The sequence below is a fragment of the Schistocerca serialis genome, unplaced genomic scaffold (assembly GCF_023864345.2).
Source record: "Schistocerca serialis cubense isolate TAMUIC-IGC-003099 unplaced genomic scaffold, iqSchSeri2.2 HiC_scaffold_1367, whole genome shotgun sequence".
In the NCBI taxonomy this organism is placed as follows: domain Eukaryota; kingdom Metazoa; phylum Arthropoda; class Insecta; order Orthoptera; family Acrididae; genus Schistocerca; species Schistocerca serialis.
In genome coordinates, this window is record NW_026047588.1 from 45,001 (window position 1) to 52,500 (window position 7,500).

Here is a 7,500-nt window from a genome sequence, read left to right on the forward strand (position 1 = left end):
CTGCACCATACTTGCAGACAGATAAACAAAGTGCCTGGTATATTAGTCGCAGGGTTTTCTTTTGCAGCCCCCACTCAGACCTACTTACTCTTGTGAGAGCACCAGAAACGGCAGATAATTTCCTTTGGATATTTTTTACATGGGGGGTGAATAGGAGCCTTTCATCAAGTGTGATGCCGAGGTATGTATGTTCCTGGACAAACCTAATCCTTTCCCCATCAAGTTCAAGTCTAGGTGGTCTTTCTCTATCAAATTTACCTTTGATGGTTATGGCTACCGTTTTCTGTTTGGAGATCCCTAGTTTATTCTGTGTGGTCCATTCGCTTATGGCTTGTAGTGCTATCCTACCCCTTTCTTCGAGCTGCGACCTACTCTTCCCTTTTATGATGATGGCTAGATCATCTGCGTAGGCCACTTTATCCCACTGCTCACCATCCTTCCGTTGTACCACTTCGTCAAATACAAGGTTCCAGAGAAAGGGGCCACAGATAGAACCTTGTGGGCAGCCCTTTGTGATGTTTTTCGTAACTGACCCAGAGTTGCTGTAGACAGTGGCCTTCCTGTTCTTAAAGTAGTTTTCTACTAGGTGGTACATGTTTTGGGGACAACGCATCGCTCTAAGCCGCCTCATTACACTTGGCCACCATAAATTGTCGAAGGCGCCTGCTATGTCCACAAAAATGACAACAACATATTTTTCTTCACAGTTTGCACTGGAGACAACCTGCCTGATTGCCATTTCTGTGGATGCACCCTTTCTGAAGCCAAATTGGTTTGTTGCCTTCAGTCCTGACTCTTCATACCTTTTGTCCAGTCTGGTCACTATTAGCCTTTCTAATACTTTGCCAAGGATAGGGAGCAGGCAGATGGGTCGATAAGACTTCACCTCATCCCTTGGCTTTGTGATAGACTTAAGTAATATGCAGACATTTCCTATTTTCCAATTGTCTGGGAAAGTGGACTCTCTAAGGCAGCTGTTATAGGTATCAATGAGGAGAGCAGGATTGTGTTCCCATATCCGCTTTATAATGGCATCATCTATGCCATCTGGTCCTGTGGCTTTGTGTGGTTTGCATGCCTTCACTGCAGTCTCTATCTCTTGTGCTGAGAAGTCTGGCTCGTTTCCTTCATTTTGGTACCCTATATTTTGCTCCTTCACAGCTGATTGCTGTATTGTGTCCTCCTCTGGGTTGTCATCCGGTAGTAGGTTATTCAACAGTTCTTTCACTGTTTCCTGCCAGGTCATTGTAGGGCCTCTTCCTGCCACTTTTACATTACTGAGGACAGTTTCGGTGCCATATTTAGTGCGAAGGATTCTATCGGTCAGCTTCCAAGGGTCATTGCTGTTGCACTCCTTTACCCATTTCTTCCATGTATCTGTCTTCGCTTTCGTAATTTCTTTGTTATATTTATTTTTTGTGCTTCTGTAAGTTGTCTTTGCTGCCAGTATTTCTGCCTCACGATTTGCACGTCGCGCATTCTGGAGCCGGTGTCGAGCTGCAATTGTGTCCTGCCGCATTTTTGTCAATGTTTCATTCCACCAAGGAACAGCATTCTTCAGCCGTGTTCTTCTCCTCATGGCCTTCCTGCAGCTCTCCTGTATTGCTGTCTGTAGGAGGTCTACTTTCTCATTTACATTTGTTCCCACGGCGTTTGGCCAGTTTTCCACTCTGGTGGTCAGCTGGCAATCAAAAATTTGCCATTTTGCAAAGGTGGTGTTGTATCTCAGTAGCTCTTCTATGACCCTCTCCCTATGTTGTTTTGAGATCTCAAACGTGATCGCCCTGTGGTCACTTGAGGTCCATTCCTCTTGAATCATCCATCTAGAGACCATCCTTGACATGTTTGCTGAGCAAAGTGTTACGTCGATGTTATTTTCCCCAGCTGGCCCACTGAAAGTTGTTAACGGTGAGTCTCTATTTATTACAGTTAAGCCATGTTGGAAGATGAAATCCTCTAGTTTTCGTCCTGCTTCATCTGTGTCCTGGCTGTGCCATAGTGGTGACATGGCATTCGCATCCATTGCTATTATGAAGGCTTTTCCTTGGGTTTCGTGGATGATGGTATCCAGTCGATGCAAATATTCATCAATTGGGGTATTGAACTGGCAGTACAGGCTTATTAAGTATATTTCTCCAAAATCGCCGGTTACTGCAGCTACAGCGGTATGAGCATCACAAAGGGAGGTTATCTGCAGAATTGTCAAATTTGTGTTTCGTATTCCTATGGCTGCTTTCGGTACTCCATGGTTGCTGCTGTATACTAGGCGGAAGCCTAGAGGATATCCTTTGATCTTATTTTCCATTAAATAGGGCTCTTGGATAAGAATAATGTCAAGGTTTTCCTCTTCCATCTTAAGTGATGCTTGACTAGGTACTACTTTGGATCTCTGCCCGTTTAGTTGGAGAATCTTGAGGGTACTGGACTTTGTGTTCACGTCAGCTACCTGTCGACCTGGGGACTGTGGCGTAGAAGTGTTACTGGCCATATTCAGTTCTTTGTTCTTCTTTCGCCATGAATCTGACATATTCGGGGCAGTTTTTGTCCATTACTGAGTGGTTATGTGGCTTCTTCCAGTGCTTGCAGTTTGCACACTGTGGAGCCTTGTTCCTGTTACTGCATTCCTTAATGCTATGTCCTGGTGCTGCACAGTGCCCACAGATTGTTTCAGCACTTCTGCAAGTTTGTGTTGTGTGCCCAAAACCATGGCATTTGTAGCATCTGGTTGCCTTGTTGAAATTCTGCAGCCTGTGAGAGGTACAGTTTATATATGCTCGTCCTTGTGCCATCAGGTGATGCCAGTACTTTGCTTCCATTTCCAGGACGATGTTTACAGTATCTGTGTTCCTTGGACCTGTTTTAAACAGTGCTCTTATTCCTGTCTCAGCTCCCTCCTTTGTGCCGCCTATTGATGAAAGATTCCTTGTGTAGAGCTCCGTTACCAGTTCTTCGTCGGTAATTTGTCTTGGGACATCATACAGGATCACCCTTGGGTTTTTCTTCCTGGGGTCAGTTACTGTAATCCCTGAGTCTCCTATTTCCTTACAGTTCTTTATTTTTTCTGCTTCAGCGTCATTTGGCACCTCTAAGATGACACCACTGTCCTTCAGAGTCCTACATTTCGTGATCTTTACGTCCTTCAGTGTTCCTTTTACAATGTCTTCTATGGTGTCTTGTAGCTGCTTCTCTGGCTGTTTTCCGTCTGCTGCTCTAAAGACAAGAACTTTTGGGGTCTGGTTTGGCATTGCTTTTGTATCGGTTTTGGCTTTTCTTGCGCTGACTGCAGTGGCATAGCTCACAGGTGGTTGTTCCACTGCTGGGGGAGATTCCTTTAGACATTTCAACTCTGTTTTGAGCTGCGCTATTTCCATCTCGTATTTTCTTAGAATCTGCTCATAAGCAGCCATTTTCCCTAACAAGAATTTCTTTTGTACGTTGTTTATCCTGTTGTTTTCATTGAACATATATGCTTCTAGCTCTTCCCTCATTTCTACCATTGTTTGCAAATCACCTGTCTTTGACTTTTCGGCTATTTCGGTTGTCATGGCTGTAACCTGTGTGCTTTTTCTAACACTACTTTCTAGATCTGCGTCCTTATTTTGCCCCATCTTGGGGCTGGCCGCCTTTCTGACGCCAAGCTAGGTCGGTGCGATTAGCAGCGGCTGCCGTGCGCTGCGCGACGAGCAGCTGCCGCGCTGGGGACGAGCCTAGGCGCGCGGCCTTGGAGCAGGCATACACTGCCCCGCTGGGGACGAGCCTCTCGCGCCCTGGACGGCTGTGGCACGCGACCGCTTTCGCTGTTGCGGCCTTCGAGTATTTCTATCGCTACCTGCCTTCTGCTGTGCGCCAGGGCTCCACAATTCGCGGCTGTTTTTTTTTAACCCCGCATTCTGATATTGGTTTGAGCTGGGCAGAGGGAGGCGTCGCTTCTAGTATGGAGCGTGCGGGAGTTTATACCGAACGGCGCGTGGGCGCACGTACGACGTTACAATAATAATTTTATTTCTTATACTACTTATCCTACAGCTGAACTACATACACACTTCGAAAGCGCATGAGTTGAACAACAAAACCCTATAGCTACAGACTTTTCCAGCTAAGGTGGGGACCGCAGACACGCACTTTTGTAGCCCTGTGAGAGTCTCTAGGGAAGGACGCGTGGCTCACACACTACACAAATTTAACAGCTATATCACTTGGGCTAAGCGCACGACATCTAAACTAAATACATATTTGTGAGGCGGATGTCCCACTACAGGAACCTACACACTATAGAATTTACGTAACTGGGGTGAAGGCAGGAGACGGACGGTTTTGTCACCGCGCTGGAGTTTCTACAGAAACGCACGTTGGCGCACGCCCGACTTTACATAGACGGTTTTGTTTCCCAAACTACCCATCACACAGGAAAGTTGAGAGCATATTCGAAAAGAGCATAAATCACACTAAAAGGAACTATTTACTACAGAAATTTATCTAACTAATGTGGGGGCTGCAGGGCGCCGGATTTGTTACCGCGTGACAGTTTTTAGGGAACGGCGCGTCAGCGCACGCACAACTTTACATTGACAGTTCTGTTTCACAAATTTTTCCGTCTCACGACAAAACTAGAAGCATATTCAATGGGAGAATAGAGCACACTAAGGAACCTACACACTAAAGAATTTTTGCTAGCGAAAGTTAGGGCCGCAAGCCGACGGTTTTGTCACCGCGCAGGATTTCCGACAGAGCGGGGCGTCGGTACATACGCGACTTTGCATAGACAGTTATAGTTCTAAAACTATTCATCACACAAGAAAATTGGAAGCATATTCGGAATAAACATAGAGTACACTACAAGAAACTATTCTCTACGGAATTTTCCTAACTAATATGGGGGCTGCAGAACGCCGGTTTTGTCGCGGCGTGAGAGCTCCTAGGGAACAGCGCGTAGGCGCGCACACGATCTTACTTTCACAGTTTTATTTCTTAGGTTATAAGTCAGACAGCAAAACTACAAGCATATTCAGAACATGGAGAGAGCAAACTAAAGGACCTTATACACTAAAGATTTTTGCTAAGTACAATGAGGGTTACAGACCGACGGTTTTGTCACCACGCTGGAGTTTCTACGGAGCGGGGTGTCGGCACTTGCAAGACTTTACGTTGACTGTTTTATTTCTTAAACTATCCATCACACAGGAACATTGAAAGCACTTTCGAAGAGAGCAAAGAGTACACTACAAGATACTATTCCATACAGAATTTTCTAACTAATCTGGGAGCTGCAGAGTGCCGGTTTTGTCGCCGCGTGGGAGTTCTAAGGAACGGCGCATCGGCGCACGCACGACTTTACAGTAGCAGTTTTATATCTTGAATTATTTATCACATAATATAAATAAAACCATATTCAGAAGGATAATATACTATACTAAAGGAACCTATACACTACAGACGTTTGCCAACTGAAGTGAAGGCTGCAGGGTGCCCGATTTGCGCGAGAGTTTCTACAGAACGGCACGTCAGCGGACGCACCACTTCACGTCAGCGGTTTTATTTCTGAAATTATGCATTACAAAATAGAGCAGAAAACATACTAGGGAAGGCGAAGGACCACACTACGAGAAACTATACAGGATACTCCTAACAGAGTGGGGGCTGCAAATCTCCTGTTTTCACCGCGCAAGTGATTCTACAGAAAACGTGCGAGTGCGAACGCACGACGTTGCGTTAGCAATTATATTTCTTCAAATGTGCGCCACACAACAAAACTACATACATTTCCTGAGAGGACAAGGTATGCGCTTCCAATTTATCGGTTTAGATTGATTGTACCTAAAACAGTTTGTCAGTGGAGTGAATCCGATACCCACTGAGCAAGGAGTTTCTAGGACACGCACTGACAGACACAAAATCAACACAAAATTTGCAATGCCGCTTACTTACTATGACGATCTCTTCCACAGTTTCTCTGCAACAACTCCAGCGTCCAGTAGTGTAGTTCGGATTGATGTTGAACACTTGTTATGTACATCAGTAGGCAGTCTCTTTATCAATACCACGGAAGTACATACCGCGATGGAAATATTTTTTACTCCGTTTCTACTTGAGCAAATAGAATCAAACTTCACTGTACCACTATTGGTAGTGCATTGCAGCGCCGACTGACTTTTCAAGCGTAACGAAGGATTTTTACCTACTTAAAACATTGTGTGAACACCTACACGATTTGCGCATTGCAGCTGGAAATGCGTATTTCACACAAACAGCCGTCGCATAAAAACGACTTGTCGCATTACAATAAAATTTACACAGAATGAGTAAAATGTATAGGCGCTGCTGTGAGCAAAATTTCTCCGCGATCGCTGTAAAATTGTCTAATTAAACAGAGAAAAAGTGGTATCGCAACGGCGCGGTCAGCGCTACAGGCGTAGCGCCAAGCACAGGCAGGGACTGCTTCCAGACGCGGCACAAAGTATTTTCACTAAACTTACTGTAACTATTTACCTACTACGCGTACGACCTTCAAATTGACACACGGTAGGGACGAACACTCACAAAGGCACTATGCCAAATTTCATCACGATCGCAACACTCTTTCCCGGTGAAACCGACTAAGACGCGGGACCCGAAAACACGCGCGTGCGTCCAGTGCGAGGGACAGCGGGAATCTCGTTAATCCATTCATGCGCGTCACTAATTAGATGACGAGGCATTTGGCTACCTTAAGAGAGTCATAGTTACTCCCGCCGTTTACCCGCGCTTGCTTGAATTTCTTCACGTTGACATTCAGAGCACTGGGCAGAAATCACATTGCGTCAACACCCGCTAGGGCCATCGCAATGCTTTGTTTTAATTAGACAGTCGGATTCCCCCAGTCCGTGCCAGTTCTGAGTTGATCGTTGAATGGCGGCCGAAGAGAATCCGCGCACCCGCGCGCCCCCGGAGGAGCACGCTAAGGCGGACGCGGCCTCGCAGCAAGGAAGATCCGTGGGAGGCCAAGGCACGGGACCGAGCTCGGATCCTGCACGCAGGTTGAAGCACCGGGGCGCGAACGCCGCGCAGGCGCGCGCATCCTGCACCGCCGGCCAGCACGAGGCCAACCAACGGCGAGAGCAGACCACGCCCGCGCTAAACGCCCGCACTTACCGGCACCCCTACGGCACTCACCTCGCCCAGGCCCGGCACGTTAGCGCTGACCCACTTCCCGACCAAGCCCGACACGCCCCGATCCTCAGAGCCAATCCTTATCCCGAAGTTACGGATCCAATTTGCCGACTTCCCTTACCTACATTATTCTATCGACTAGAGGCTCTTCACCTTGGAGACCTGCTGCGGATATGGGTACGAACCGGCGCGACACCTCCACGTGGCCCTCTCCCGGATTTTCAAGGTCCGAGGGGAAGATCGGGACACCGCCGCAACTGCGGTGCTCTTCGCGTTCCAAACCCTATCTCCCTGCTAGAGGATTCCAGGGAACTCGAACGCTCATGCAGAAAAGAAAACTCTTCCCCGATCTCC

The 7,500-nt window shown here is 47.0% G+C and overlaps 1 pseudogene; it reads right to left on the minus strand.

Annotated features, from left to right (window-relative positions):
• Positions 1-6,610: 6,610 nt before the first annotated feature.
• Positions 6,611-7,500, minus strand: part of LOC126440936 (large subunit ribosomal RNA) — a 2,977-nt pseudogene continuing 2,087 nt past the window's right edge.